The sequence below is a fragment of the Heterocephalus glaber genome, unplaced genomic scaffold (assembly GCF_053883595.1).
Source record: "Heterocephalus glaber isolate CG9 unplaced genomic scaffold, H.glaber_assembly_v1.0 deba00001572, whole genome shotgun sequence".
In the NCBI taxonomy this organism is placed as follows: Eukaryota; Metazoa; Chordata; class Mammalia; order Rodentia; family Bathyergidae; genus Heterocephalus; species Heterocephalus glaber.
In genome coordinates, this window is record NW_028258357.1 from 24,370,260 (window position 1) to 24,378,058 (window position 7,799).

General features: G+C 56.8%; 1 long non-coding RNA gene across 5 annotated transcripts in view; it reads left to right on the top strand.

Annotated features, from left to right (window-relative positions):
* LOC110349152 (uncharacterized) overlaps positions 1 to 7,799 on the top strand; it is a 222,741-nt gene that overhangs the window by 10,494 nt on the left and 204,448 nt on the right. The gene's annotated exons all lie outside the window — the stretch shown is intronic.

A 7,799-nucleotide genomic window follows, 5' to 3' on the forward strand; every position in this document is an offset into this window, starting at 1 on the left:
GCGCTTTGGGTTTGGGGCAGAAACTATGTGAGGATGCAGGAGTCTGAACTGCAAGGAAGTGGCAGAGCCTGGGTGGAGTTTTAGGGCTTCTCCCGGCCTCGGGCGTGGGGATTTGAGGCCACCCTGCCTGGATATCAAGACTTGGGCGTTCACCTGCCTGACTGTCTAATCCGCAAGGCTGGGTGAGCTGTGGGAAGGCCGGGCCTGGAGAGGAGCTGGAGAGGGCTTCGTCCTTGCAGTGCCCCAGGGAGGGCAGCACGGGGCACAGGGCCGTTAGAAGTGGAGTTCAGGGGGCAGAGGAGGCTCTGAGCTGGGGCGCTGGGGGTTTCCCTGGGAAGGACAGGGGCCAGGGCGGGCAGCCAGGTGGGCTGATGGAAGTGGCTTCCGTGGGTTCTGGGCAGAGGCCTCCTTGTTGTGTGGTACCCAGCCTTGCAGGGATCAGGGTGGGAGCCTCATGGCCCCGAGTGTGAGCCTACAAGGGAGGTGGCCAGGTGCTGAGTGACAGCTGCTCAGGACGGGGAGCAGCCACCAGTCAGGGCCTCAAGAGGGGCTCAGGGCAGCTAGGTGTGGTGGCACATGTCTGATAGTTCTCCTGGAATAGCTCAGACTTCTAGTGACAAGAGTCCACAAGTCCCTTTTCTTGCTAGTTTGCGTTTCAAGTTGGGTTTCTTTAGCTTTTAAATGAAAGAAGTTTCTGCCTCATTTAGCATGGGAACTGGTAAGGGCGAGTGAGCAGCAGGGAGTGCAATTGTAGCCCCCTGGACAGGTGAGCTGAGGAGAGGCCGGTGTTGCCTAGGGCGAGCTGTGACACACCGCCAGCAGAGACTGCGTCCTTGCCGGCCGGCCGTCAGACGCCAGGTGGGCGGCAGAGGAGTGGAGGACAGCATGGCTCGTTCTTCCCCGCCTGCACAAGAGGACCCCGACACCATGATCAGTGCACTTGGCCTTGCTTCCAGCGGGTCCCAGCACAAACACCAGACAGATGGCTTGGGCACATTCAGGAATGTAAGACCGAGGGCCTTACCAAACGCACTGAGGGGCTGACTGCAGCGAAGAACACCTGGGAAGGAACACACCAGACAAGATGGAAAGTAAAACAGGCCTTTATTAGTCTGGCCAGACCGCACTCCCAAGGCAAAATAGCTTAGAGAGGCAACTGGCTCAGAGTCCGAGGCTGTTCTTATAGGGGGTTGAGGGGGAAGTTAACATATAGAATTAAAGAAAAGGGGACAAAGGTTAGTGGTCGACTGTCACGTATTGATGGTCAGCAGACATTTGCAGCTTGTTCTATAGATTGTGGTGTCCGGAACATCAGTTCTGGGCAAACAAGGAGTTGAGTAGTTTACTTTGGGACTTTAGGTCTGTTACAGATTTTATCTAGTGTCCCAAAACTAACAAGCATCTTTATCCATTAACTCACATTTAATCACAATGGGGCTGGAGAAAAGGAACAAAGGTTATGCAGTCCCACAAGGAAGACACGGTACTCCAGGCTACCCTGGTTCATGTGTGTTGACCCCCAGCGGTGGTTGTAAAAGTAAAGCTGTGTAATTGGCACATGATAAAATGCTGAAGATACGAAAATATCATAGTAACGATGAGGGTGGGGCTTCCCGAGCACAGCCCAAGGACTGGCCACCACACAGCAGGCGACCTATGGTCCTTCCTGCAGTAGATGCCATGCTCCTGTTTAGGGTCACACGGGACGTGGAGGTAAAACTTTCGAGGAAACAGGGAGTGGTCTGACACACACACACACACACACACACACACACGGTGCTCCCACAAACCATTTGCACGCATTTAACACTTACTGCGTAGCATTTATTAACCTCAGTAAACGCCATAGCTGACCTGGGCCCCGACTCACTGCAGCCTGCAGCTCCATTTCTTAGCTGTAATGCTGGCTGGGGCCAAGTGTCTTCAAAGAGATAATGAGGGGAAACGATGATCGGCCCTAATCCATGGCCCCTGGCATCCTTACCAGAGGGGCCCAGGAGGCAGACACCCAGAGGGAGCCATGCAAGGGTCAGGGCTGCACGACCGTCCGCCAGCCAGGCAGAAGAGCTCACTCACAAGGAGCCAGTCAACGGAGACCTCCACCTCAGACTGCTAGCCTTCAGAGTTACAGGAAAAAGAAACGCCCATCGTCTGATGCACTTGTCATGTGGCACTGAGGCACGGCAGCCCTGGACAGGCTAACACCCCTGTCCTGGCTGGGTGATCAGACTCCTCCCATCACTGGCCGCATACAGGGGCTGCTCACGGTCATGGAGCTGCTGACCAGAGCTACCCAGGGCCGGAGAGGCCTGAAGGGCAGAGCCCTTTGCTGTGCTCAAATTTTGTTAAATTTCCTCCATCTTCTGTCCTCACGCCTGTGTTTTGCTCTCATTTGTATCCTGAGACAGAGCCACCACATGCCACCTGAGAGCTCATAGAGTCTCATGAGATCTGCCATCTTATTTCATGTACGCACCAGAGAAGCACAGAGCAAAGCTCACTTACTCATTCCACAAATGGACTTGCTGGGTTCTACACATCTGGCTTGGCGCACATGGGAGCTGCTGAGGGGAAGGAGCCGGGCCAGCCTGAAGGGCAAGCTGTGGTGTGCAGCCAGCCGTGCTCTTGTGTGTGTGCTGCGTGTGGAGCCCTGCTGCTGTGGGCTGTCCCGAGGGTCATGATGAGTGGTGTCTGAGGAGGGCTGGGCATGGTGCCCTCGCCAGGACGGCCTTAGCGCCCCTTTGCTTCACTCAGGACAGGCTGCTGCCTCTCCAGGCCCTCCCTCTCCGGGGTGAGCGCCTTTACTGTGGAACTTATAATTGCAAATTCTCTCTCTGCCTCTTTGAGCTGTGAGTCTCTTTAAAAGCCTCTTGCCAGTTCACACTCAGGCGGGTTTGGGTCCTGGGGGACGGAGCACCGCTTGGAGTGTGACCGTGGTGGAGGCAGCACATCTCTGTCACAGTAGAGGGGAGGAGCCTGACCTAGGTGGGTGCCTTGCCGCAAGCTGCAGCGCTTCCTGTCCCAGATGCGAGAAAACCTGTGTCTGCTCGGGTCCCTGTCCCGCTCTCAGCAGCTCTCCCTCCCTCTTCTTCAGAGCAGTGGGGCTCAGACAGAGCTCCGGCCCCTCTCTCCTGTTGCAGTGGCCTGGAGCAAAGCCTCAGCCTGTCCAGCCTGACAGTGCGGTTTGTGTTTGGCATCAGTCACACAGTATGTGCTCGACAAATACCCTGCATTGAACTTAGTACTGTGTTGCACTTGGTGACCTCAGAGCCTTTCACGGTGGTCAGGTGAAGAAGACATGCCACGACCTGGGGTGGTGCCTGGCATAAAGGAAGGGCTCATTGGTGGTCTGCCACCTCAACTGCCCCTTAATTGCATGCTTCATAGAGTCAAAAGGTGGCCACCTAGAAAGTCATCTGTGATCACATGGCAGGGGTTTGGCGGAGGTTCACTGAGCAGGTGGCTGGGGAAGTTCATTTCCCTAAGGAGGGTTGCACAGGAGGAAGGGAAAGGGCGAGGACACACAGCTGCACAGCGGGCCTGCTGGGAGCCCACAAGCTTACCCTGGAGCTGGAGGTCAGTGTGGAGGAGCTGGGTCAGGGAAGGAAGGAGTTGGGTGGGAAATGTAAACTGCAGCGTGGCAGGTGAGGGCAGCATCTGCGGGGGGCAAGGGCCCCCACTCTGAGGGTTTAAGTGACGAAGCAACCAGTCCAGCATGTGTGTCCAGAGCCTGATGCTAATGCTGTGCAGGCACAGAGTAGGGGGGTTAGTGGGGCTACAGAAGTTGTTTAGAGAAATGGTGAGGAGGACTCAGTAGTGGCCCTGGGAGTGGAGGGGTCAGATGTAAGAGACACAGACGAGACTGGCTGAGCAGAGGGATGTGGAAGGCAGAGGTGGGGAAATTGAGCTGATCCTGGAGACAGTAGCCAGAAGAGAGATGCAGGAGGAAAGTCAGAAGTGGCATGAAGGGAGAGGGAGAGAGGTCTCTGAGTTCAGGTTAGGCTGACTGCATTTGAAGTGCTAGTGGTGCATCAAGGCTGGGTGATGCGGGCCGTGGTGGTGCACATCTGTAAACCCAGCATGCAGAAGGCCCAGGCAGGAGGATCATCGTGAGTTTGAGGCCAGCCTGGACTACACAGTTCAAGGCCCCCTAGGCTACAAAGTAAGACCCTGTCTCAAAAAAGACCTTTAAACCTGAGTCTGGAGCCCAGAGGAGCTGGGAGATGAAGGCCTGGGCCTGGGTGGCTCTCGGGTGACCCCTGAGGTCACAGACATGCTTACACTCGCAGGGGAAAGAGGAAGAGAAGGGAGGGCAGGACAGGCCCGGAGGGCACCGGGAACCTGTTTAGGAGGCCAGTCCTGGGGTCTGGAGCATCGCATCGCTGGGGCCCTTCCCAGACTCTGACCGCGCCCTCTCGGGCTCCTCTGTTCTGCTCAGCGCCCCAAGTCACGCTGGGTGGATTTGGGTGCAGTCGCCCCTGTTGCTGGTGTCTGGGCAGATGCTGCTGAGGTGAGGGACAGGATGGCGTGCAGAGTAGAACGGCTCTGACCCCGAGCGGAAGGCGAAGGAGGGGACAGGTGACGAAGGCACAGACCTGAGGCTCCACTGAGGCGGAAGGCCTGTGTGGACACGGGAGAGGCTTGCCGGTCTGAAAGGTCACAGTCCCGCTGTGGACATCAGAAAGTTGTCACATCAAAGAGCTTTCCTTTCCTTTTTATTTTTGGAGACCAGGACTTGCTATGTTAATTCAAACTGGCCTTGAACTCACTATGTTGCCAAGGTAGGCCTTGAACTCATGGTAATCCTCCTGCCTCAGCCTCCTGAGTGCTGCTGGGCTTATAGATGTGCATCACCATGCCCAGCCAAGGAACCTTTTGAACAATAGAAATAGAGGATGGAAGAGTGGGTGGTGCTTTGCTGTCCCTTAGCTCAATCCAGCCCAAGGGTGGGTGGTCAACCTGCAGGGTGCCCTGGGACAGGTCCCCCCTGTCTGAGGGCTGAGGGGAGGCCTCCGAGCCCCTCTGCCCTGAGTTCAGACAGCTGGCAGATTAACCATGGAGATCTGCATCCTGGGAGAAATTCCACCGACCCTCAAATAAGCCTGGTGACGCTTTAGCTGCATGGTCTCAGGCACACTGCTCGCCGTCTCTGAGGATCCCGTCGTGGTTAATGACACAGCCAGCGTAGAGGTCAGGGGCAGGTCCTGCTATTATTGTGGAAAAGCTTGGGTCCCACCGCCTCAAGTGAGCTGGAGAATATTTTCTATTTCTCCCACAAGTGCTGCCCAGGTGGGGAGTCCAGGGTGGCATAGCCTCTCCCCTTCCTGCTCTCCCCTGTCCCCCACAAGTCCAGCTGCCCTGGAGGAGCCCTGACATGGCATCCACATTCCAGGCCACAGACCCTGTGTGGGGCAGTGGTGACCAGTCAGTGCCCTGCTGGATGCGTTCTCTGTGCTTCCCTGCCTGGGGCCCAGCCCGTCCCTGGCCACATCGCACTGCTGGTTGAGCTTCTGTCGCTGTAGACAGGGGCCTCCACCTCCTCAGGGTCTGCTCCTCCTCCCTCTGTACTCAGGGCAGTACAGGTGATTCACCTCAAGTGTCTGCGCATAGTAGCTGCTCATTAAACAGCCATTATCACTTGGTTTGCAGCCCTTTGCAAGGAAGTGGAACTTCAGTATGGCAGCAGGGAAGGATCGCATTAGGCAAGAGCTGCCCCGAGAGGACTTTCTGTGGGGAAGAAAGGAAAAGAAGTTTAACTTCCATTGATTGGCAGTAATAACAAGAATATTACAGAATAAGGGAGAATAAAGTGATGATTATAACTTCCCTTTGCTGAGCTTATGCCAGGCAAGGAGGGCGAGGGCTGTTCCTACCTGGACTCCCAGCGTCTTAGAAGCAGGAAGCCATGAGCAGTGAGCTGCCTGCCTGTGGCCCAGCGACCATGACTTGTTCCACCAGGCCCCATCCAGTGATGCCATCTTCGGCCGGTGCTGCTAAGCGCAGGGCAGCACTCAGCAGGCCAGGCCTGTGGACGGAGCTGCTCCACCCCACGAGGAAATGGAGCAAATTGCAGATGGCCTGGCTGGGGGGCTCGCTCTGCACAGGCGTCCCGGAGGCCACACTGAGCACGCTGGTGTGGGCAGAAAAGTCCGGGCCCGGTGCCCTGCTAAGCAGGGCTGGGCTCAGTGGCAGGGAGATGTAGGGAACAGGGGAAGGGGACATTGCCAGAACCTCTGCAGTGAGTCCTAGTCTCCTACGAGCCACAGCAGCACACGGCGAATTACAGGAAAGGTAGAAAAATGAGACTGAGAAGAAGCTGAGCTTTGGGTCTGATCAGTGCTGCTCTGGGAGGCAAAGACGAAAGCCCCCCAGCTTGCAGCACCTTTTATTCAGTCCACCGGGAGAAAGAGATGTAACAAGTGAAATGCGGAGTTCAGTACTTCACATTGGGATAAACAAGGTGTAACAAAAGGCTGGGGGGCAGTGGAAATCTGAGAACAATGAGGAACTATGCAGATGAAGATTTGGTTCCTCCCTGGCCTCTCCTGCAGGTGTGGTCTTGTCCTGGAGATTACAGCATGGGGGGGGGGGGGATCACTGAGGTCTCAGTTGTGACCCGAGGCCAAAATGCAATTATGTCTGGAATGTCCTAGCTGGCCTGTAGGCAGGAGAACTAGGCCTGCTCAAATGATTTTTCCCTAGAATTATGTAGCATTGCTCCCAACGGGGCCAGCTGGACACAGAGCTTCTGTCCATAGAAGAGGAGACATTCCAGAGTTCGCCTGGAGAGTTCTGGAAGACAGGACATGCAGGTGCTGCTCACTTCCGGGCTCGTGAGGGCAGAGCCAGGGCCTCACCCTGCTCAGAGCGGCCAGGATGCCGGTTACATCTCCACGTGAGGCAAGGAGGTGACACTGGGGCCACAGTAGCCCAGGGCAAGGAGTGTCCATAGGAGGTCCCTGCCTGCTGTAACCCTGGGGGGATGAGGGACAGAGGACTGGCAGAGGCCACCTGCACCCACTGCCCTCCAAAGGGAGACACAGACCCTCAGCTCCTGTGGAACAGGTGCCCAGGCTATTCCAGTGCCCAAGCTTGGTGCCAGGGAGGGAACTGCAGCCAGGGCTTGGCTGTGGTGGGGTGGACTGGACAGTCGGGTTTGCCCAAGGTGCCCACCCTAGCCCTCGGTGTGGCCCAGGAACGCCCTCGGGGTGCTCTGCTGCGTGCTGTCGGTGTGGCCCTGGGTCCTTGGCTAAAGGCCTGCAGGAGGTAGCAGGGAGGACGTAGGCGGAGGTGGGAGTGTGAGGGGTGTCCCTCCCTCAGGTGGAGTTTGGGGCAGCCTGGCAGGACAAGGATTGGGCGTGGGGTGCTGAGCGGGGCGGGGCGCCTTGGAGGGCCCGGATGGTGGCAGGCTCTGGTGACCATGTGAGTGGGCTCTGGGCTCTCCTGGGGGTCCTGTGCCACCACACAGGGTCACTGCGGAGGATCAGAGCACTCAGGCATGGCCTGAAGGCCGGCTGTACTGAGCTCGCCCATGGAGGGGACTGTCCCCGTGGGGCAGGAAGGCCTCGCTCCTCTCTGCACCTCCTTGGCCCACCCCTGGACCCCTGGCAGCCCGTTGTCCTCAGTGCTGTGCAGTGGGAGATGGAAATGCACGCCAGAGCCCAGCACTTCATCTGCTGCTCATTTCTTTAATTGTTTCCTACACATTCTTTATAAATAGATTTCAGGGAGACGCTGTGTTCTTTAAATCATGCATTTCTGTTGTGATGGAAATGGTCGCTTTCTTTCCTGACCCCCAG